Source organism: Coenobita brevimanus, chromosome 57 (assembly GCF_032717465.1).
Source record: "Coenobita brevimanus isolate Jiangsu-jjx chromosome 57, ASM3271746v2, whole genome shotgun sequence".
Taxonomy (NCBI): domain Eukaryota; kingdom Metazoa; phylum Arthropoda; class Malacostraca; order Decapoda; family Coenobitidae; genus Coenobita; species Coenobita brevimanus.
Window position 1 is genome coordinate 55641391 of NC_137010.1, and position 22439 is coordinate 55663829.

The 22439-nt window shown below is 40.9% G+C and overlaps 1 pseudogene across 1 annotated transcript; it reads left to right on the top strand.

Annotated features, from left to right (window-relative positions):
- Window positions 1–13017: 13017 nt before the first annotated feature.
- LOC145402144 (ubiquitin-conjugating enzyme E2 variant 2 pseudogene) lies at window positions 13018–20932 on the top strand (annotated as a pseudogene). Its single transcript, XR_013897710.1, has 3 exons — window positions 13018–13174; window positions 16930–17070; window positions 20440–20932. The product of XR_013897710.1 is annotated as a ubiquitin-conjugating enzyme E2 variant 2 pseudogene (transcript).
- Window positions 20933–22439: the final 1507 nt, after the last annotated feature.

Genomic DNA, 22439 nt, shown 5'->3' on the forward strand with positions numbered 1-22439 from the left:
GCAGTGATTGACATACGTGCTGGCCATATGGCTATGAATACTGTATATTATTATTATATGACTATATATATATATTTTATGTAAAACAAATACACACACACACCAGCACTTGTCCAGAATACAGTGATGTGTTACCATCAACAATGGCATCAAGACTGGCACTGGTATGCTGTTGGGTGTTTGTTGAACAAAAGGATGGCTGTTGCTATGAAATGCCCTTGTGTATTTGTCTTGGCTGTGGTGGGAAAATATGAAGTGAAGTTGTGAAGAACACAGCCTGATCTGTGTTTGGCACTGTCCCATATATACAGCCAAAGTTGCAGCTCATGCTCCACAGGCTGACTGTCAGCCTTGGCCTCATAAACCTCAGAGTAACATGGAACTGGCCATTACCATTTACAAACTTAGTGTTCACAGTTTAGACTACCGTAGAGTATTGTACTGTCCATAAAGCTAGCCTTAATCAAACATACCACATAAATAATGGCAGTAATTCCTTAACACCATAGATGTGTTCCCCCCAAGCTACTTTTTGGCTGAAAAATAACTGTGAGGTTTATACTGTGGTGAAATATATACCTTGTCATACAGTGAAAAAAAATCATACTGCAGACTGCAAATAAGTATTAAAATGTACTTGATGTTGTGATCAGGTGTATCTGTATATACTAATATTAAAACCCTTAGGGAATTTAAAGAAAGATTTACATACCGGTATTGAGATAAATATTAGTGTGACTTGTTTCAAACCTGACCTTCACTGCACATCCTTATTGCTTAACCCTTCGATTCCAAGACAAACTTTTCAGCCCCTGCTTCCCAGACATGGGATACTGAGCGTTCCCTCTCACCCGGGCATTATGAAAAATGGTTCATCTTTCACTCACAATTATTTTATGAAGGAAACATTACGTAGAAAAGTACAGTATTTCCACGATGGGGTTCGGTCTGTTCTTTGTAAGTAGCAAGAAAGTATGGTAATTATTGCTTGCTTGCTTGATGGTGCTATGATAATGAGTGAAAGACAAGAGATTTTGTGCAAGCAATTGCATTTGGTATGATGCAGCAGCACTTACAAGCATTGCAAGAGAATTAAACATGTTGTGCCCTTGTGGTGGCTGGAGAAGACTCAGTTAGCTCAGTTAGCTGTGGGTGGTGTGCTGTTAAATATTTTCCAGGGCCTAATGTCCACCAGGAAGTAGGAGCTGATGCTCTTCTTGCTGTCTCCACATGATTTTATTCAACTTGGGAAAGACTGTTGTACTCAAGGAGGATATGAAGACTACCGGTATACTGTATGTAACTCCTCAGGAAAAATATGCTATTAAAGCCAAGTAAAATCATCTTGAGATGGCAAAAATTTAATTTAAAATGTCACTGGATTGCAAGGGTTGGGTCTAATGTATTTCTGCGTTGATTAATGGCTTTATAGTGAAATGTTAAGTTTTCGTGAAATCACGCTAAATGAGATAGGTGAAATGCTGTACTTATAAGCATTAAGTATAGGCCATACTGTATTGTAGTGTTTTATTTGGTGGATTTATTTGGTGGTTTTACACTTTAGTTTTGTCACTGCCTACTCTACACTCTTGATAAGATTACCTATATTTTGATTAGTAGACTGATGCACAATAATGTGTGTGTGTGTGTGTGTGTGTGTGTGTGTGTGTGTGTGTGTGTGTGTGTGTGTGTACATGCATGTTTTTATTATTATTATTATTAACTATGACAGGTTACAGCAAAGTAGCATGGAGGTGGTTCTGTTGTCTGTTAGTTAGCCTTTGGCATAATTTGAAGGATTTTTATTCTTAATTACTAATTCAGAGTCTGGTCAAAGACAAGACTCAACACACAATCTAAGTTTTGTTTAATTCATAATGTTCACAACTTAGATCATTATTATGTATACGAGTTTTATTGTTATAATTTTGCAGTCCATGACAGGGCAACCTTGTTTTGTAATTTGAGAGGAAATACAGAGCTGAACAGATCCACATGTTTCTTTTGTCCCTCTCTACCATTTTTACTGCTTATTTCACATCATCATCATCATCATCATCATCATCATCGTACTGACCCCTTATCTTTGCACAGGAGTAATTCTCGTGTAAGGATGGGGTCATGTATGATCCATAAATGAAAAAAAAAAAAAGTATGAATGGGCAAGAACTATCAACAGCATGTTCTAGTGAAATAGGCAATGCAATCACTCACACATCATTCAAGCCCTCGGAATCATGGCTCCATAACCATCCACACGTATTCATTTTTCTTCATCGATACACTTCACATACACCCGTCTGACTGTCATTTATCTGTACATGCTTCATCCAGCCAATTTAAGTCTCTCTCTCTCTCTCTTTCTCTTTCTCTCTCTCTCTCTCTCTGTCATAATGAAGTGATGCCTGATAGTTTAGTGAGTTAAGGTATACCAACTAGGTGGAGTCTCTGTGGGTTCCATCTGAGGAGTGGTTGGAGTTTAATGCTCACGTAATGCCAGTCAGGGGAAAGTGAGGCTGGTTACTGTTACCCTTAAATGTAGGACTGAATAGCCTAGCCTTAATGACTGGCTAGAAAAGAACCAGAAATAAGGAAAGTGAAAGTATATTTGTATAAAAATAAAACTATCAACAATATTCTCAATGAAAAAGGCTACATGATCTTTCAATCTTTCAGAATTCTGACTTCATCTTACACATAAATACAAGAAAATGCTAATAATGAATGACCTGCAACTGTAATATTTCAGCATTCTGTCTTCACCACCAGCACAAGATTACATTCAACTGAAAATACCCCAACTTAAATGAGTTAAGTCCTTGAATCTTAAAGTCAATGTTAGGTTACTCTTCCAGCTAAAAGGTTGTTTTTTATTTCAAATTTGAGACCCTTAGTATATTGAAGGGTTATTAAGACTGTATATAACCCCTCAGTTTGAAATGCATATCCAAATTAGAAAAAAATCATCATAAAAATCTCAGGATGAGATGGAGGGATGGAATGGAGAGGTATACGAGAGAAGGGGGTGTAAGCTGGGAGCAGGGCAATGAAATGGCAGGTGACAGGGCAACATGGAGATTTGTTTGTGGCCACCCCTTAGGGGATTAAAGCATCTGGCATTAGATGGATAGATAGAAAAATCTCAGGAACAAAATGAAAAATACATTCCCAAACTCAGTCGGTTAAGGCAGAGAGCTGTACCCGTCAGTATTTCAAAATTAAGCATATTAATGGAGTGGAGAGGTATATGAGAGAGGGGGGTGTGAACTGGGAGCAGGGCAGTGAAATGGCAGGGGACAGAGCGACATGGAGGAGATTTGTTTGTGGCCACCCCTTATGGGATTAAGGGATCTGGCAATAGATAGATAAATGTTGAAGCCTTTATAAACAAAACAGTAAATTCACATATAGCTAGCTTACATTAATGAGCATATTGCTGTATAACTAAAAATGTTCTATGCTGCACTTCTGGGTGTGTACACAGAATGGTACACAGCATTAAGAGTGAGATGAGTGTCTAATGGCAGGTCTTGTTCCAGGTACAACTGAGGCAGACTGCATGAAGACCAAGAGTGAATCAGGTGCACCAAGTTTGTGGCTGTCATGACCTGCTGAAGCAGTGAACTGCTGACTGTGATAACTGCATGTGACACTTTTTATTACGCCATATTACACAATAAAGTTAACGGTAAATGAACAACTCAGTGCAAAATGTACTGGTAATATATTGAGTGAAACAGTTACTCTGGGGATCACTTAGATATTCTGAACACCACAATACTGTGATCCTTTACAAATCTGGCACATGTGGCCACAAGTAATGAAGCCTCCCTGATCTTTGTGATGATATAATGCCAGTGTGTGTGTAAAGCGACCACCTCTGACACAAGACAGTGGTGTTGGTCAGTGATAATTTTGGTGGCATATAAATCCTGTGTGCAAGATGGACCCGAGTGGAAAACCATTATTTTTTCCAGACTTTAGAGGGATGGGAATGTATGGTGACTATAGTGTGCCCCCGATGGGATGGGCCAGACCACCAGACAACAGATATGGCTTTGACCACGTCAAACAGCCAAATGTTATGATGCAGATGAGTGAGCAGCAGCAACCTAGGTTTGACCATGGTGCTGGGTATAGCAAGAAAACTGATACCAGTAGTATATCTCACCCAGCTGTATCTACAGCTAAAGACAAGTTTGCCTCAGTGCCATGGAACAGACTAACAGACAACAGATATGGCTTTGACCAGCACAGTGGCGGAGAATGTACCAAGAAGACTGACAGTGCTGGTACCTCACACCCACCTATGACTGACTCTGTGCCATATTCAGCTGCATCTACAACAGCACTGAAGTTTCCACCCACAGGGAACAGACCACCAGACAACAGACATGGGTTTGACCAGCACAATGAGGGAGAGTGCAGCAAGAAGAATGATAATACACCACACCCAGATGCATCTACAACAAAGCAGAAATTTCCACCAGTAGCATGGAACAGACCACCTGACACAAGATCTGTGTTTGACCTCATAAGAGAGCCAGTTGTGACGATGGAGGTGGGTGAAGAACGACAACTCAAGCTTGACCAACAGGGAAGCGGGGAAGGCAGCATTAAGAAGACTAATAGCATCCCACAACCTACTGCACCATCAGCAAAAGAGAAGTTTGAGTGTGAGGAGTGTGGTAAATTGTTTTCTTACAAAAGCACCCTTGCCAGGCACACTGAAACTCATTTAGGCATCAAGGCATTTGAATGTCTGGAGTGTGGTAAGCGATTTTCCCGCAGTAGCCATCTCGCCGTACATTCGGTAGTTCACTCAGGCGAAAAGAGATACGAGTGTCATGTGTGTGGTAAGAAGTTCAGTCAGAGTGGCAACCTAAAACAGCACTTAGTAATTCACACTGGTGAGAAGAACTTTTCCTGTCCTGAGTGTGGTAAAATGTTTGCTCGCAGTGTTGACGTCTCCCAGCACGTATCAGTTCATTCTGGGGAAAAGCCATTTTCTTGTGATGTTTGTGGTAAGATGTTTAGAACCAGAAGTCATTTATGTGATCATGTAACCTTTGTTCACACAAAAGTGAAGAAGTTTGAATGCCCAGACTGTGGTAAAATGTTCCCCCGTAACAGTGACCTGAAAAAACACTCAATAATTCACACACGAGTGGAAAAGGTGAAGTGTTCGGAATGTGGGAAACAGTATGCTCGTAACAGGGACCTCATCAAACATAAACAAAAACATTTGGGATTCAAGAAGTACGAGTGTTCAGAGTGTGGGGTAAAGTTTGCCCGTAAGTGGGACCTTACCAAGCATGCGCTGATTCATTCAGGGGTGAAGTTGGCATTAGTCAGCCATCTTATGACTCTGCAGCAACAACAGCAGCAACAAAAAGAACAAGAAGAAGAAGAGGATGAAGAAGATGAAGAAGAAATAGATGATGAAAAAGAGGAAGAAGAAAAAGAAGAGGAAAGACAACAACTCAAACAAGAAGATGAAAAAGAAGATGAATGTGAGCAGCATCAAGAACAAGCAGAACAACCAAACTCACCCTCTCCTGCTCTTGATAAATAGTGTAATACAGGAGAAATGACAAGTATGATGTATGTTCATAATTTAATGTTAATGTTTCCTGATATCTGTATTCGACTTAGGAAGCATGTCTAGTACTGACAGGCATCTCTAATAAACTCCTTTCAAGCCTGAGTGAACTGCCAGTTAGTCCAGTAAGCCATAATTTGAGCATGACATAGTACACCCGATAATTCATTTCATCCTTGACTCTCTTCCCTTGGCTGCTGTCAGCCTTGCACTCAATTTTAGCATCAAGAACCAGTTTTTCTAGACAGGTTGAGCCTTCCTTGGTTGCGAAAGCCATGGTAAATGTATCAGTATGTGCATTAATTGTGTTCATAGTAGCTACTGTTCCTGTGTTCCTGGGCTCAGTCTTAATGATGGGAATGAAAAATAGTACATAGCTAAATATCGCATAAAAATTCTTTGACACTGCTCTTAGGAGAAACTTTATGGTGCAGTGTTAAAAATTCTGCTCATATGTGGTAAACTTACATGCTATGGGTTAAAACCGACATGTACAGGACAGTATATACCGGTACTTCACGTTGTCCTGGAAGAAAAAGATTTGAGAAGAAAACTTGAAAATTTTCCTGTAACTATCCCCAATACCACAGTTTATTGGTGAACAGTACAGGGAGGGCCATATATAACAATGCACGTCCACTCCACCAGGCAGTGTCTTGTGTGTTGTGTGGGCAGCTCAGTCAGTGTTATCAGTACCTACCCTGCATCATTTATCCATTTCCAACCCAGCATTATCAGTATCTACCCTGCATCATTTATTCATTTCCAACCCACTCTATCCTGCATCATTTATTCATTTCCAACCCACTCTATCCTGCATCATTTATTCCTTTCCAACTCATTGTCATCACTATTTACTTTGCATCATTTATTCATTTCCAACTCAGTGTTATCAGCATCTATCCTGCATCATTTATTCATTTCCTACTCCCACTGCCACACCCACGCCCACACTAGCCCACCAAGTCAACCCTGCAACACACAAGATACCACTAAGTAAGTTTCTGAGTGCTATTTATGAACCACTCTGTATGTTTATGCTCCTGGGGCATCCACGAGCCAGCGTCACCTGGTCAGAGAACGTCCAGGTGGCGTTTCTCCTTTCTTAGCCCCTTTGGTTCGGTGATATCGTATGTGACGTATTCTTCCTGTTCATGGCCAATTTATCTCAGCTTCGGAGTGACATGTCAAACAGGAGGGGTTAGATATAGCCTTCATTAAACCCTTCACTGCCAGATGCCATCCCTAAACTAAAAAATAAATATATATCTATCTATAGCCAGACACAACCTTGGGCTGGAGTTAACAAACTGTGCCACAAATATTTAGAGCAATATTTAGTGCATGTGTGAGGTTAACCTGATGAATCCTGGGGCATCATTTTCATTACACTCTTGCCAGCCCCTGATGATTTGCTTTAGTTCAGGATGTACTTTTTGAACTGGAGGGGATGAGTGTCGCATTAACAAAGCCTTTCAGTACAACAGACCATTCCTTGACCACATAAAATCATCTGGCAGCGTAAAAAATAAACTGATGTCACCCAGATTCAAGGGGTTAAGATGTGGCTGGCTTGTACTCCATATCATATAATGCAATGAGCAGTGAAGCAGACAGGGCAAAATGTTATTCCCTCATCACATGGCCCATTAATAACTACAACAATTGGGGGAATTGCCTTCCATTAAAATATCAATTAATTATAAACACCAGACTTATGAAGAAAGTAATTTGTATAATGTTCATGTTTTCAGACTTAATGTGAATATATTTTTGCTTGTAATGTCATGGATCATGTTTTTACAACATGTCATGGTATCATGTGTGACATGAGGAGAGGGCAGCCTGATGGCAGAGGACAGGGTGATATGAAGGCAATTCATTTGTGGCCACTCCTTTCAGGATTACAGAATCTGGCTGTAGACATATTATGATATGTAGATGGATATATCATGTAAACAGGGATTTGCAATATTAGGCAGTACTGTGGGAAATGATTATCACTGAGTCTCCTGGTTAAGGCACCTGTTGTAGTGACAGCCTTGCCTTATGCATATGAGTCTGATACCCCAAGAGATTAAAAAGGTCTTTGGATCATGTATTGCCACCAGAGGTGTAGCATGGTCACCTGCTTCAAATATTCAGGACAGTGGCAGCCTCGCCATGGGATCCTAAACCACAGTTATGTGATACAGACCTGACTGTTGCCATTTATCAACTGTTATTGATTATATAAACCAGTCTATGGTAGTGTATTATAGTGTCCAAAGTACTGTATTAGCTTTAATCAAAGGTTACAGTACAGTAACTGCTCACAGTGCTTTCTCACACAACATCAGTGATGTGTTCCAGAAAACTACATACCTATGTAGTAAAAAAAAAAAAATTACTAAGTGAGAGCTATCTTGCAAGAAGAAGGATTACTGTCTGAAATATTAAAAAATATTCATGTCTGACAACAAGTATTAAAATATAGTTCTCTTATGATCAGAAGTATCTGTAAGTATTTAATGTTAAAAATCTTATGTAATTTAATGAAATAAGTGATATATTGAGATAAATGTTAGTGTAAGTTGTACAAAACCCTGACCCATCACTGCACATCCTGATTGCTTAATAATGAACAATTAGTACCATATGCTAAGTGGAAAGCCAACTGACAGCTTTATAGTGCAAAAACATGTTCAGTGAAAACGTGTTATTCCGGATATTACTGTACTTACCATATATACTTCATTCAGGTCTATATGTGCTGTTGAATTTCATTTAGAAGGAATTTAGTTCTGTTCTTGCCTACTGTACAGTCCAATAATTTTGCATGTACAGTATTTCGAAAAGCAGAATGAAGCAGTTATAATGACCAAAATATCATATGGGCTGAAATGACTTTGAACTTTTAGGTTACAGACCTTAGATATTATTTCTGAACTGTCTCAAGCATAAACAGTAGAAGGATTATTAGCTTTAACAATACACAGAGAACTGATGAGAATTCTGGAGTGGTAGAAAAGAATATGAGGACATATGATATTGCTCACTGGATAAAAATGCTATGGTATGGATTAAAACACACACACACACACACACACACACACACACACACACACACACACACACACACACACACACACATCTTTTTACTTCCCCTTTTTTTTCTTCCACAATACATTTAGTCTTCTACAGTACCCTCAGTCACTTCAGAAACTTTGTAGCAACTTTTATTTGTGTGTGTGTGTGTGTACATTTGTTTGTATGTTTGTTTGTGGGGGCACTTAGGGTACACTAATTTAATGGGGAAATATAACTAGACACCATTTACACCTTATGTGAAACTTTGAATGTTAAAAATTTTGAACATATTCCTTGACTTATATTCTTTTGACTCTGCATACCATGACAAAACAGCTCCTTATTATTACTACTGTTATTATTATTATTATTATTATTGTTATTATCATTACTGTATTATTTTTTGTAATTTGTGAGTAAATACAGAGATAAGCAAATCCAGTAGTTTCTGTGGCCGTCCACCATTTTTACAGCAACTGTTAGTTTTTTTTCACCTCACAAAGATCTGTAACCCATTCCCAGCTTAGTTCATGACCAAATATAGTCAAATTGGAGGGAAATTTGACTAGTAACCATGAAGGCTCATTGCTTCCTCATAGCTAAAGCTTGCTAAATTTACCTGCAACTCAGTATTTGGGTTGTAGAAGAGGCTCAGTCCTGTCAAGTGAAAACAAACTGACAGATCTTTTACTTACTTTCATTATCTCCAAACAATTTTCTTAAACTCAGAAAAAACTTCTTGTGCACAGAAGGGTAAATGAAGGATGTATGTTATGTACTTTCTCTAGTTCCAAATTTCTCTCCTGTGACAAATAAAACTGTCTCAAAGTGGTGGCGGCAGTTGTTTCAATCCTATGCTCAAATGAATGTGAACCCAGTGAACTGCAGGCTGAAGTTGCTCCTCTCCTGCAAACCAGCATCCTCCTTTCAGCAAGAGAGGCAGGGAGCTGAGAGACATTAATATAACCGGGCCGCTCCACTGACGGTAATATCAGTGCCAGTACATGAAGGCGACCCTCTCCAGAACAAGACTGAAGGTAGCAAGTTATCAATTTATGGTGTGGACCATATACTGTATAAGACTCCTATTCCATTCCATCAGTTGAATTCATGTGTGCTATGTGGATGGTTCAGTCAATGTTACCAATGTCTATCCTGCATCATGTGTTAATTTCCTACTCCCACTGCCACACCTAAACCCAAACCAGATCACAAGCCAATAATTTCTGCAATATCCCCTACAGCCCCATCTTCAGAATCTCATTTTAACATTGAAATTTCAGGAAGAAGGGAGGATGGAGAGCGAGAAACTAACGAGAGGAATGTATGTGAGTGAAGTGGAGGGGGGGAGGGGGGGAGGCCAAAGATGAGATGGAGGGATGGAGAGGATAGGTGTATGAGAGAGGGGGGTATGAGCTGGGAGAGGGCAGAAAAAATGGCAGGGGACAGGGTGACATGAAGGTGATTTGTTTGAGGCCACCCCTTATGGGATTAAGGTGTCTGGGAACAGATAGGTAGATAGAGATGTATATATATATATATATATATTTTTTTTTAGGAAGTAAGTGACATGGGAATACTCTATATGGTACCAGTACTGCATTCTCTTTTCCTTGTTCTTCCTGCAGAAAAGAGACATGACAGAAACTACGATAATCTTCTTCTCATAACTTTATTTTTTAAAATGAAATGACAAGACCCTAAGGTTTTTTTTCTTTGTCCCTCCTGCACAAACAAATAACAGTTGTGACAGGGAAATAATTGTAAATGCATTCAAGAATCCTACCCCTGATCTGTCCACCATGGAACTAATTGGAAATCACCCACCAGCACTTTGTCATGCGGGCTGAAATACGACCACTGCTTGACAGAACTAGATGGAATTCATAACAGTATTAATTTATGACACAAGTACATAGAGGAAAGTTTTCAGAATGGTTCAGTCTACTCACTGCCCTTCCCAAATTCACAGATTCCATGGCTGTGTGAGGCTAAAATTACAAAGGATCCACAAACATAATCTTTGCCACTATCAAAAGAGATATACAGTGGGGGCCTCCCAATATGTGGGATCTCAACAAGCGAAACACCTAATATGCGAACTCAACTCAGGAAAAAAAAAGTTTTAATACCAGTATGCAAAATGTGATTCTAAAATGCAAATTTGCTGAAAAAAACGGTGTTCCTGCTCAAAATGGTAGTATCTGAAGCCACCACCAGATGGCTGATCAGTTTCCCGCCCTTTCCTTCCATCATGGCATCTCTCGAGTCAAGTCTCAAGATTCTCAATCTGTGTCTGCCTGTGCCGTGCTCCCATATCGTGGTGTTTTTAGCACTGTACAAGACCTGCTCTTGCTCACCTGTTATATCATGGCCCCATCGCTTCATTCCAAGAATAAGAGGATCTTTTTGGAGCTGATAATGGTTATGATGTTGAATAAGCCAGGTAAAATGAACTCAAACATTTGATGTGAACTTGGCTTAGGTGAATCGACAGTGAGGAACATTTTCATGAACAAGGAGCAGATTTAAAGAACTGTGAAGACTTGTGGGGGCCTGATAGTTGGATGGACGCAGTAAGGTTGCTAATCCTGCAATTAGGCTATGTACATGAAGTGCAACCTAGCACACTACATTCACAGGTCTATTAAAATTCTTTGAGCAAAAGTCTTTCTTAAAATGAAAGTCAATACTGGGGAAGTACTGTAAATGACAGGGTGAGCTGTTGACCATATACATTTATTTCCAAAGATTCAATGGTTTCTAATATGCAAAATTTCCAAAAAGAGGAGCATTACGTTGTCCGTATTCTCGCACACTGGGAGACCGCAATGTACAGTAAAAAGCATATGAGATAATACTTATGTATAATAAGATACCGTACATTAACATTTTTGTTTATTATCTGTGCAGTTTATGCTATCAAGGAATTAATACATCATGAGCTATGGGTCACAAAAGTATTGGTGCACAATATGCGCAAAACATCTGGAACCACAGAACGAAGGTCACTGAAATATTAATGTCCAATCTCCCACACACTGGTAACCCTAATGTTAGGAGATGTAATATCTCCAGCTAGGAATATCCTCTTGCAAACATACAGCAAATGTTACGTTTACATAACAAGACAATGTTCGTACACAATGGGACATTGGTAATGTCAGCAGTTGTTCAAATGTTTTCGGTAGGCATCGGAACCCCTGTGTACCAATACTTTTGTGATCCATAGTACAAGAATATACTTATGCATAATATGGAAAATAAATTGCTAAGGAATACAAAAACAGACACTGAAAACTTGAAAGGAAACAGTACTGATATAAAACAACTTGTCACTACTATTACTATGTGCATTTTCATCAAGCAAAAAATTATCTCTAATCGCAATGGTGGGTTATAAGAACAGCGAACCTAGAATGTGGTGCTAAGCACGAAGAAGTGCTATGAAAAGGATGCAGGACCGGACTATCTGACTCTGACAATGAGCAACGGAAAAAAAAAAAAAAAAAAAAAAAGGGCAAACAGAAAATCTCGGCCATGTTGAAGTGAATGTAATGTACGGTCCTGCAGCCCTGAACAGCTCATATTTACCGGCACTGGGGGATTCCTGGTGTAATACTCTTCTCTGCCATCACGTTAATGTATCCCATCAATGCACACACACATACAAAAATACGATATAGTTCTGTGACCAAATACCACCAACTTCGTCTTCTCCTTCTTCTCAATGTCAACAGATCGCCGCCACAGTCGTCCCAGTCCCGGCGATCCACACGAATCCGGGTTGCAGTGTTACCATATCGAGGGAGGCGCCTTCATGTGGTGGCACCGGTACAGCGGGCGGCTGTACTGGACGGAGGCTAGGGTTAGGACGTACTGTATAAATATTGAGGAGATTGGACGCCTTCACTTGGTGGCAGCGATATGACCGGGTGGCTCCACTCCCTGGTTATAAAAACGTCCCTTAACTCCCTCCCTCTACCCCGAAAGGAGGATGGTGGACTGTAGGAAAATGCCAAGTTCAGTTTGCAGTCCACTGGGTTCACGTTGCAATCTGTGATCATATGAAAACCATGAAGTTAATGTGTTTTCCGCTCGATTTTGATATATTCACTTCTAGTTAGCGGCATTTGAACTTTGCACGAAATCAAGCTATATTCTTTTCTTTTCTTTTAGGAGCTAGCGATATCGTAGAGTTTACTGTACTTTTCTAGCATATTTTCAAGAGATTTTGTGATTAGTGACATTATATCGGTTTCGAATATTAGTTTAGCGGTATGCCATCATGAATCCGGATTATAACATAAACACGAAACAGTCACTCTCTTTTACTGCAACATCAACACGCCTGCCAACTCTGTGATCTTGCATAAATCGCCCTGTTCACTCTTAATAACTCGAAAAGACTTAAAATTTGTGATGTGGAAGGACTGAAGGATCTGGTGGGTGAAAATAAGAGTAATAAGAAACAAAATATTGGAAAGTATTGGAGTTTCTAAGGTGAGTGTTAGTATTGTGCGTGTACGTGACATTCCTAACAATTGGTTTTCAGCACTTGATTGTTAAATGCATAGTAAGTCACATTGGAGGATAAATTTGACTAATAAATAAGGAGACGCCCCATTGAAGTATGAGGACAGTCAATTGGTATCTCCAGATTTCCTTTTAGCATTAAGTGTACCGTAGGATGTTTGGTACTTTTTGTTGAATACGTACAAAAATTATTTTCATTAAGAACGTGGATTTGTAATAAAACAGCTTGAATTGCTGCATAACTCTCGTAGTGCATTAAACATCCCCGCCTCAGAATTAATGCTCACTGAATTTTATTCATTTGAACGAAATGGGTGGCTCAGGTTCATCAGATGAAAACAAATTGATATATTGTCGTTTTGGGCAGGCAGGGTTATTCTGATTATTTTTTTTGTAACTAACCAAACCTAACCTAGGTCACTGTAACTGACCAAACCTCATTCATTCATTGCCAGACGCCATGTATCCCAGACGGGGTGGCCAAGGGCTTAGAGTTAATTGTTTTACAGGGAGGGGCACTAATCCTCCACCAACCCCACTTGACATGTAGGGATGCCAACAGCATCTGGTGTTCCCAGGCAGTCACCCATCCAAGTACTAACCAGACCCAACGTGACCAAACCTAACTACCCTAAATTAGCCAGTGGTAACTAACCAAGCAACTTAACAAGCCTAACTCAGGTGTTTGACTGTCCAGAACTGCAGTACTACAAACAAACTGGCTCTATGCAGGCCTGTGGTGCTACTACAGTACCGTACATATATACAAGGTGACCCATGCACAATGCTCCTCTTCCAGTCTGCTGAGAGACCTCGTGTGTTATGGAGTCAGCCCAGTCTGCTTTATTAATATCTACCATGCATTATTTTCCTCACATCCAACTTGCATTGCCACACCAGCAGACTGAGCCATCCCCTTAACAGATGTCACCATCTTTTTTCTAGTGGAGTTGTATATACAGACTGTCCTGTATATTGTGTGACTTGATGTTTGGGTTGCATCACAGTATAGCAGATACGGGTGAATGGTTGTTTGTGTTGCTGCTTAAACCCGTAGCGCGCTGGGCAAAAAAAGCTAAAAACAAAAACTGATACCCCTGTACGCCAGTCAATCTTGTTTGTTTGTTTGTTTTTTTGTGGCTAAATGAGCATACTACATCAATATAAGATTCCTGGCACTAATAAATGTAACCATTAAAGCTAGAAAATTGGTTGAATCAAGTCAGGGTGGTACCTTGACCTCTGAAACCTTCAAGGTTACTGAGAGGGCAGAGCGGCTGAGCCTGTGAAGACTGTCACCTGCCTCCTACGCTCCTAAATCAGTGTTGTAAGGGTAGTGGAGAAATGTCTGAAGTTAGTGAGATACAATACCGGTATGCTATTTCCTTCCATTTTACTTTGGCTGCTTGCAGTGATTTCTCAGTGCTGCAAGACATAGATCTACATCACTGGCATTGCTGAAGGGAACGTAGATCTATGTCGCTAGTGCAGTGCAGGTTAATGCCAATGTGTCTGACTGAACAGACCCCTTAACCACAGGTAAGCAACTGCATCTGTGGGGCCGTCTTACAGGTGCAGTACAACACATACGTTGTGTAGGCATCTGGTGCTGCCTTGTGGTAGCCAGCGCCTCACCAGGCTCAGACCAGGTTCATTCCCCATGGCGAGGTGCAGGGAAAGATGAGATGGTTTGGCTCCTGGGTGGATGGCACAGCTTATTTGTTCCACCTGGGGTTCACACTTTTCACAGTGCCACCACATGTAGGCACCATGTCAGTGCCACAATAATTTCAAATAAGCAAAGTAGTATTTTAATGATTTGGTGAAGTTTTAGGGATGCCTTTGCACTGTTATTCTTGCCATTTTCTTTTTGGAAATTGCTTTTTCTGGAGCAGTGTCCCAGAAGTATGTTCTTGGAGACCGGTATTAATCCATGCATAAAATCATAAAAGCTGAGCAGACTAGTTATTGATACGTTCTGCAGTAATTACCCAGAAGTCAGGGAACAGTACCTAGATTTTGTTTATATGTCATTCACTAAACAATAGCAAGTAATTTTTCTGTCATGATGGCTTTCTTTTTTTTTTCTTTTAAGTTACCTGCATGTCTTTATTTTCTTTCCTCATATATACCGTAGTTTATATTCCCCCATTTCAGTATCATACGGTTTCATCTACAGTCTCATTCATTATTCATTAATTTGTATTGCTTCCTTTCCAGTTGACTCCCATGTTTTACCATCATATGCATCACTGAAAGGTATAGCTATGAGCAATTTTTATTTTCTTTGTTGCATTTACAAAGTACACTCTGATCTTATTCCCTTTAGAAAATTTCCATCACAATTAGCTTTGTTGTTTTATGGTAGCTATTGATATTATTCTTGCATTCCCCCCCCTCCCCCCAAAAAAAATCCATTCTTTGGCTTCTTTTTTAAAACTTGCTTCTTTTTCTCATATCTTAAACTATTTGTCACTGTTCTTATCTTGCATTATTTTTCACATTTCCTCTGTTTCCGCCATGTTTTCTGTAGGTAATACTCTTATTTTGTTTTATTTATTTATTTTTTTTATTATTTTTGAAATTATTTATTTTTCTAGTTATTCACATCTCATTTTGTTCCCTGTACCTTTTCCATTGTTGCATATAATAATAAAGGCTACTGTATATGAGGGTTATGTGTTGTTCAGTACAGACTACATTGGCCGGTACAGCAGTGGTTCGTGTATAAAAGATACATTACCATCCATCATCCCGCCCAGCATTGACCCAGCTGGAGTGTAGGGGCCTGTGAGGTAGGCCACACAGTCCACACATGGGTGAGAGTGACCAGCTACCAGAGGTGGTAAAAAGGATTGTCTGAGTGAGTTTGAAGGTGGGACAAGGTGTGGGAGGCCAAGAAAAAAGTGGATAGATATGGTAAATGAATGTGTGAGAGAATTATGGAACGTGATGAAGGTAGAGATGATGAGGTATCGAGCTGGCTGGATGATTTTTATATGGAAGTGTGTATGACCAATGTTTGGCACCACTCTTGTAACCTGATGTTGGGTTGGTTTTGTCAGTTAGGTAAGTATGAAGCTGCCTGTGGAATAGGAGTACCTATCAGGTGGAGACAGGATTCTAGGGGCCTCAGTGGTGAGTGAATGAAAGTGTGGCCCATTTCACTGGGTATGCTGTAATTAGTGCTCCAGCTATTGTATTCTTTACCCCTCTTGGTTTTCTGTACCTACCTCACCCCACCTGCCATGTGGGGAAAAGGGGCAGGATGATGATGATGATGGTGGTGGTGGTGATGATGATGATGATGATGATGTTGATGATACCAGTTGCTCACTGCAGAGCAACAATACATTACCAACAAACCCCAACCATCGTGGGAAGTAAACCCTATTTGCAGTGCCATAACTAGACCAAGTGCATAAAAACTATGAGGGCAAGAGGACTAATGTACGGTACTACATCAGTACACAGTATGAAGCCCACCCATGATTTCCCTCTGTGCTGTACAGAACTGTCCCATGAAGGGGAAAGTATTCAAGTACAACAAAGGAGAAACTATTATGAAGGCTTGATTGCTTCTGACCATTTAGGCACTCACACATTTTACCCAAAACCTTCACCAGAAACAGCCCCAAACACCTTGCCAGTATACTGTGCAGTATTAAACAATGTTTTATTTTAAGATGAGGATAATTGACTAACGGCAGCTCTTGTTCCAGGTCCAGCTGAAGGCAGATTACCAGTACATGAAGACTAGTGAAGGAATAAGCAACGTCTTTGGCTGTGTAGAGCTACAGAAGCAACAAATGCTGACTGTGTAAATGGAAGTGACATCACATTTTGATAGCTTATCCTTTAAGGTAGAAATCACATCTTACTTGTGGCAAATTACCAGCAGTGCAAAAATATACTCCTGTAGTAATTTTTTGTGTTGCATATTAGAGTATGTGGATCATTTTGATATTATGGTAGCCTCAGTAGTATGATGCTGTAAAAATTTCTGTTGTTATTTATACACCCATATCTCTGATCTGTGTGGTGATCATTGCAGTCTGTGTGTAAAGTGATCGTCACTATCTTGAGACAGTGGTATCCATCAGTGATAATTTTGAGATATGCAGCCCATGTGGAAGATGGACCCAAGTGGAAAACCGTTGTATTTCCCAGACTTTAGAGGGATGGGAATGTATGGTGACTATAGTGTGTCCCCGATGGGATGGGCCAGACCACATGACAACAGATATGGCTTTGAGAATAGATATATAAAAAATTCCAATGTTATGATGCATCCTGGAGAACAGCAAGTTAGGTTTGAGCAACAGCAGACTGGGGGAGAGTGTAGCAAGAAGACCTACAGAATCCCACACCCAGCTGCTCCTTCAGCAAAAGACAAGTTTCCATATCTAGCATGGAACAGACCACCAGTTGACGGATATGGGTTTGACGAGCAGAGCGAAGGAGGGTGCAGGAAAAAGAGTGGCAATACTGGCACCTCACAGCCAACAGCAGCTGCCAATATACCCCACCCAGCTGCATATACAACAAAAGAGAAGTTTCCATCTATTCCGTGGAACAGACCGCCAGACAGCATAGGTGGATATGATGAAACAAAAGAGCCAGTTGTTTTGATGGAGGTGGGTGAAGAACGACAATTTAAGTTTAATCATGGGGAGAGGGTGGAAGGGAGCAAAAAGAGGGATAGCATCTCATATTCAGTTTCTCCTACAGCAAAAGAAAAGATGGAGAGTGGGAAACTTACCTCAAACAAGAGTACCCCTGCTGAACACACAGACACTCAGCCAAACATCAGACCATTTGAATGTCAGGAGTGTGGTAAACGATTTTCACGTAGTTGTCAGCTTGCCACTCACTCAGTAGTTCACTCAGGGGAGAAGAGATATGAGTGTTACGTGTGTGGTAAGAAGTTCAGTCAGAGTGGCAACCTAAAACGACATTTGGTGATTCACACTGGTGAGAAGAACTTTTCATGTCCAGAGTGTGGTAAGATGTTTGCTCGGAATGCAGATGTTTCCAAGCATGTACTAATTCACTCTGAAGAAAAGCCATTCAAATGTGATATTTGTAGTAAAATGTTCAGGTCAAAAAGTAATGTGATTGAACATGTTGCCCTCGTCCACAAAAAGGTTAAAAAGTTTGAATGCCCAGACTGTGGTAAGATGTTCCCTCGTAACAGTGACCTCAAACAGCACTCAATAATTCACACACGAGTGGAGAAGGTCGAGTGTCCAGAATGTGGGAAACAGTATGCTCGTAACAGGGACCTCATCAAACATAAACAAAAACATTTGGGATTCAAGAAGTACGAGTGTTCGGAGTGTGGGGTAAAGTTTGCCCGAAAGTGGGACCTTACCAAGCATGCGCTGATTCATTCAGGGGTGAAGTTGGCATTAGTCAGCCATCTTATGACTCTGCAGCAACAACAACAGCAACAACAACAGGAAGAAGAAGAAGAGGAGGAGGAAGAAGATCAGGAAGACGAGGAACAAAAAGACCAAGAGAAAGATCAAGAAAAAGAACAGGAACATGAGCAGAATTCTCCCTCTTGTGCTTCAGATAAATAGCATATATACTGGTACTACTACTCTGTACACACGAGGAAAGTACGGTGACGTCTGAATAGCTTACTCTTGCTGTTACCAGATTATATGCTTTTCTCCAGAAGGACCTCTAGTAACAGAAGGGTTTATGAAGCGTAAATCTAACCTCCCAGATTGTAGTCTCACCCTTGTTAAACTCAGCTGTAGGTGTCAAGATTGGAGAAACTGGCATCCTTCTGGTGGGGTTGATTATCTCTTCAATCCAGGACACGTTTATTGTCTGCCATCCAGTTTAACTCGGCAGCACAGTGGTGTCTTTTTTGCCAATTTCACACAGGCTTATATTCTGCTTTATTGGAAATTTATGAACTGGAAGAGTTGTTAAAGCCTTCATCATCCATCTTAAATGCCTTTAGTACAGGGCGGCTCTCCAGAGTTGCTTATAATTTTTGGAAAAAGTCATCAGGAAGAAGCACGCATGCATTCAAGAAACACCACCCATATCAAAGGAGTTAAGTAGCTCAGGAAAGGCCTGTCATATATTACATTTGTATCTTATGTCCCTAGATCAAAAAGTCTGCCCAGCTGAATAAAATGTCAGGAGACAAGAAGGGCAAAAAAAGAAAAACATCCGCAGACTAATTGCCTAACACTTCCAGTACAATATTGCTCTTTTGTTATCATCACTTCCTGCCTCCAAATACACTAATCATCGTGAAAGAGATGGTGTGAGATGCAGTGTGGAAACAAGGAAAGAGAAAGAATAGTAGTGGAAGAACTGTTATCATTGCCAGTGGTGTAGAGTCACACAAGCCTTCAAGCCATTACAATCCTTGCTTCACCTCCCATGCATAAACATTGCCCCCCTCCCCCCCAAAACAATCGATAAATAAAAAACTACAGATGTCAGACATTGGGGGGGGGGGGGAAATATGCCCGACCCGTCTTATGTTTGCCCCTACATACTTCGTCGTTGTCTTCATCATTATTTTAGCCGTAATAAGACAGTTTGGTGATGAAGGGTTTAAAGAAGCACAAAAGGGTAGGTATTTTAGATCACCTGTAGTGATGTGCCCAGTATGTACTCCACATTGTACAGGCTAATGCAGTGAGTAGTGAAGGAAATGTCAAACCTCGTCTTTCTCTTGTTTGTGTCATTATGCAAACACTGGGGGAACTTGCTTAAATCCCCTTCATGATCTTGCCTTTTTAAAAATTAGCTCATTATCTGTATGAAGCTGAGGGAAAAAGTACTCTGTTTACTGTTTTTGCCTTCAAGCTCAGTGTTTTATTATTGTTACCAAATTTAATTTTAAGAGTAATGGTATATTACAATGTTGTGTAATCACATATGCAGGGATTTGTAAGATATGGAATACTTTGGGATTGCAGTGATGATTTTAGAGGATATAGTTTATTTATTAAGACACCAGTTGGAGTGATAGCTTTGCCTTCTGCATGAGTTTCAGATTCCACAAGATTGCTGGTAACTTTTTAATCATGTATTTGTGCCAGGGATGTGATCTGGTCATCATATGTTAAATATTTTAGATTATAGTTGCCTAGCTTGGTTTGTACACCTATGAGTGATATGGAATGGGTTGTTACTGTTTACTGGCTGTTACTGTTCACAATCCAATCTACACTACAGTATACTCTTTTTACCTTAAGGCACTGGATTAAAGCCGGGGAGGAGCGACGTGGGTGGAAATAAAAGACATAGGCGCTAATATGGCGGGGACCAACACAGCAGTGGTGCCACGCAACTTCCGGCTGTTGGAGGAGCTGGAGGCCGGGCAGAAGGGAGTGGGAGATGGGACCATCTCCTGGGGCCTCGAGGATGACTCGGACATGACCCTCAGCACCTGGACCGGCATGATCATCGGGCCGCCGAGGACGAACTTTGAGAATCGGATGTACTCGCTGAAGGTGGAGTGCGGCAACAATTACCCTGATGACCCGCCAGCCATCCGCTTCATCAGCCGCATCAACATGCAGGGCGTCAACAGCCAGACGGGAGTTGTGGATCGTCGCCATGTGTCTGTGCTGAACCGATGGCAAAGGAACTACACCATTAAGACCATCCTGCAGGAGCTGCGACGCCTCATGACCCAGAAGGAAAACATGAAGCTAACACAGCCACCTGAGGGATCTAACTTTTGAATTTCACTCCATCCTGGCATTTTCCCCACCTCCTGTATGCTTCCTCTGGCCTCCATGCTTCCATATTTCCTCTCCCCTCTCTCTCCTACTGTCCTTTCTGTCTCGTACAACTACCCAAAGGATTTAACTATTGACATATTTCACTGCATCCCGGGATTTTCTTCTGCCTCCAGCATCTGTCTCATTTTCACTCTTTCCAGTCATCCCGTTTCCTTCTCTCACTCTCTTCTTGTCCTCTCCTGTCTTCTACACCTACTCAGAGGAAATTGCTATTGAGATATTTCACTGCATCCTGCCATTTTTCCCCTCCATCCTTCATGTTTCCTCCAGTTTTTCTCTCTTCCGTACCTCCATTCTTTCCCTGTCTCTTCCTTTCCTCCATTCTCTCCCTGTCTCTTCCTTTCCTCCATTCTCTCCCTCTCTCTTCCTTTCCACCATTCTCTTCCTGTCTCTTCCTTTCCTCTATTCTGTCCCTATCTCTTCCTTTCTCCATTCACTCCCTGTTTCCTCCATTCCTCCATTCTCTGTCTCTCTCTCTCTCTCCTGTTGTCTTGTGATAACCACTTGAGGGATCCAACCACTGATATATTAACTCTCGCTCACTCAGCTTCCTGTCAAATTTCATAGTTGTCTTCAAAGCTTCAGCCTTAGATATTTGTCATTTTCTTTGCTACAACTACCACCATCACTACCACAACTACCACCATCACCATCCACATTACCACAGCTACCACCATGATTGCCACCACAGCTACCACCATCACAACCACAAATACCCCCATCACTACCACAACTACCACCATCACAGCCACAGCTACCACCATCCACACTACCGTAGCTACCACATGATTACCACCACAACTACCACCATCCACACTACCACAACTACCACCTTCCACACTACCACTCCTAACACCATCACTACCACTCCTACCACCATCACTACCACAACTACCACCATCCACACCACCACAGCTACCACCACAACCACCACCACCATCACCACCACAACTACCACCATCCCCTGTTCCGTCTGTGTAGCATATTGTACCGTTCAAAGTGTTAGCCCAAATTGAATCATACCGGGGTTGGGACACTGAACGTATTTACAATCTCAGTCATAACTTGGACTTTTTACTGCAGGAGGGACAAGGGTAAGGAGAGGGCCAGGTCTTCCCATGTCACTGTTCCTCCTACAAAAAGAAAATTCAGCCATGAGAGAAGAATTATTGTACATTATATTTCTACTGTGTGGGAAGAATAAGGAAAGTACTGTACATATCCCAGTGTCTCAAGGGCCCTGCATTCTGGTCAGTTTAGGAAGTCCCCAAATACCTTTATCTTAGTGATTTATTTTTGGATATGGCTGTTGATCTTAAATGTTCACTCTCACCGTAAATGTCAGGACCAACTTGCCTAGCCCCGGGTTCCTACGCACCCCTACGGGGCAACATAGGATTGGATGATGGATGGATGGCTGTTGATGTAATAAGCAAAATAAATAATGT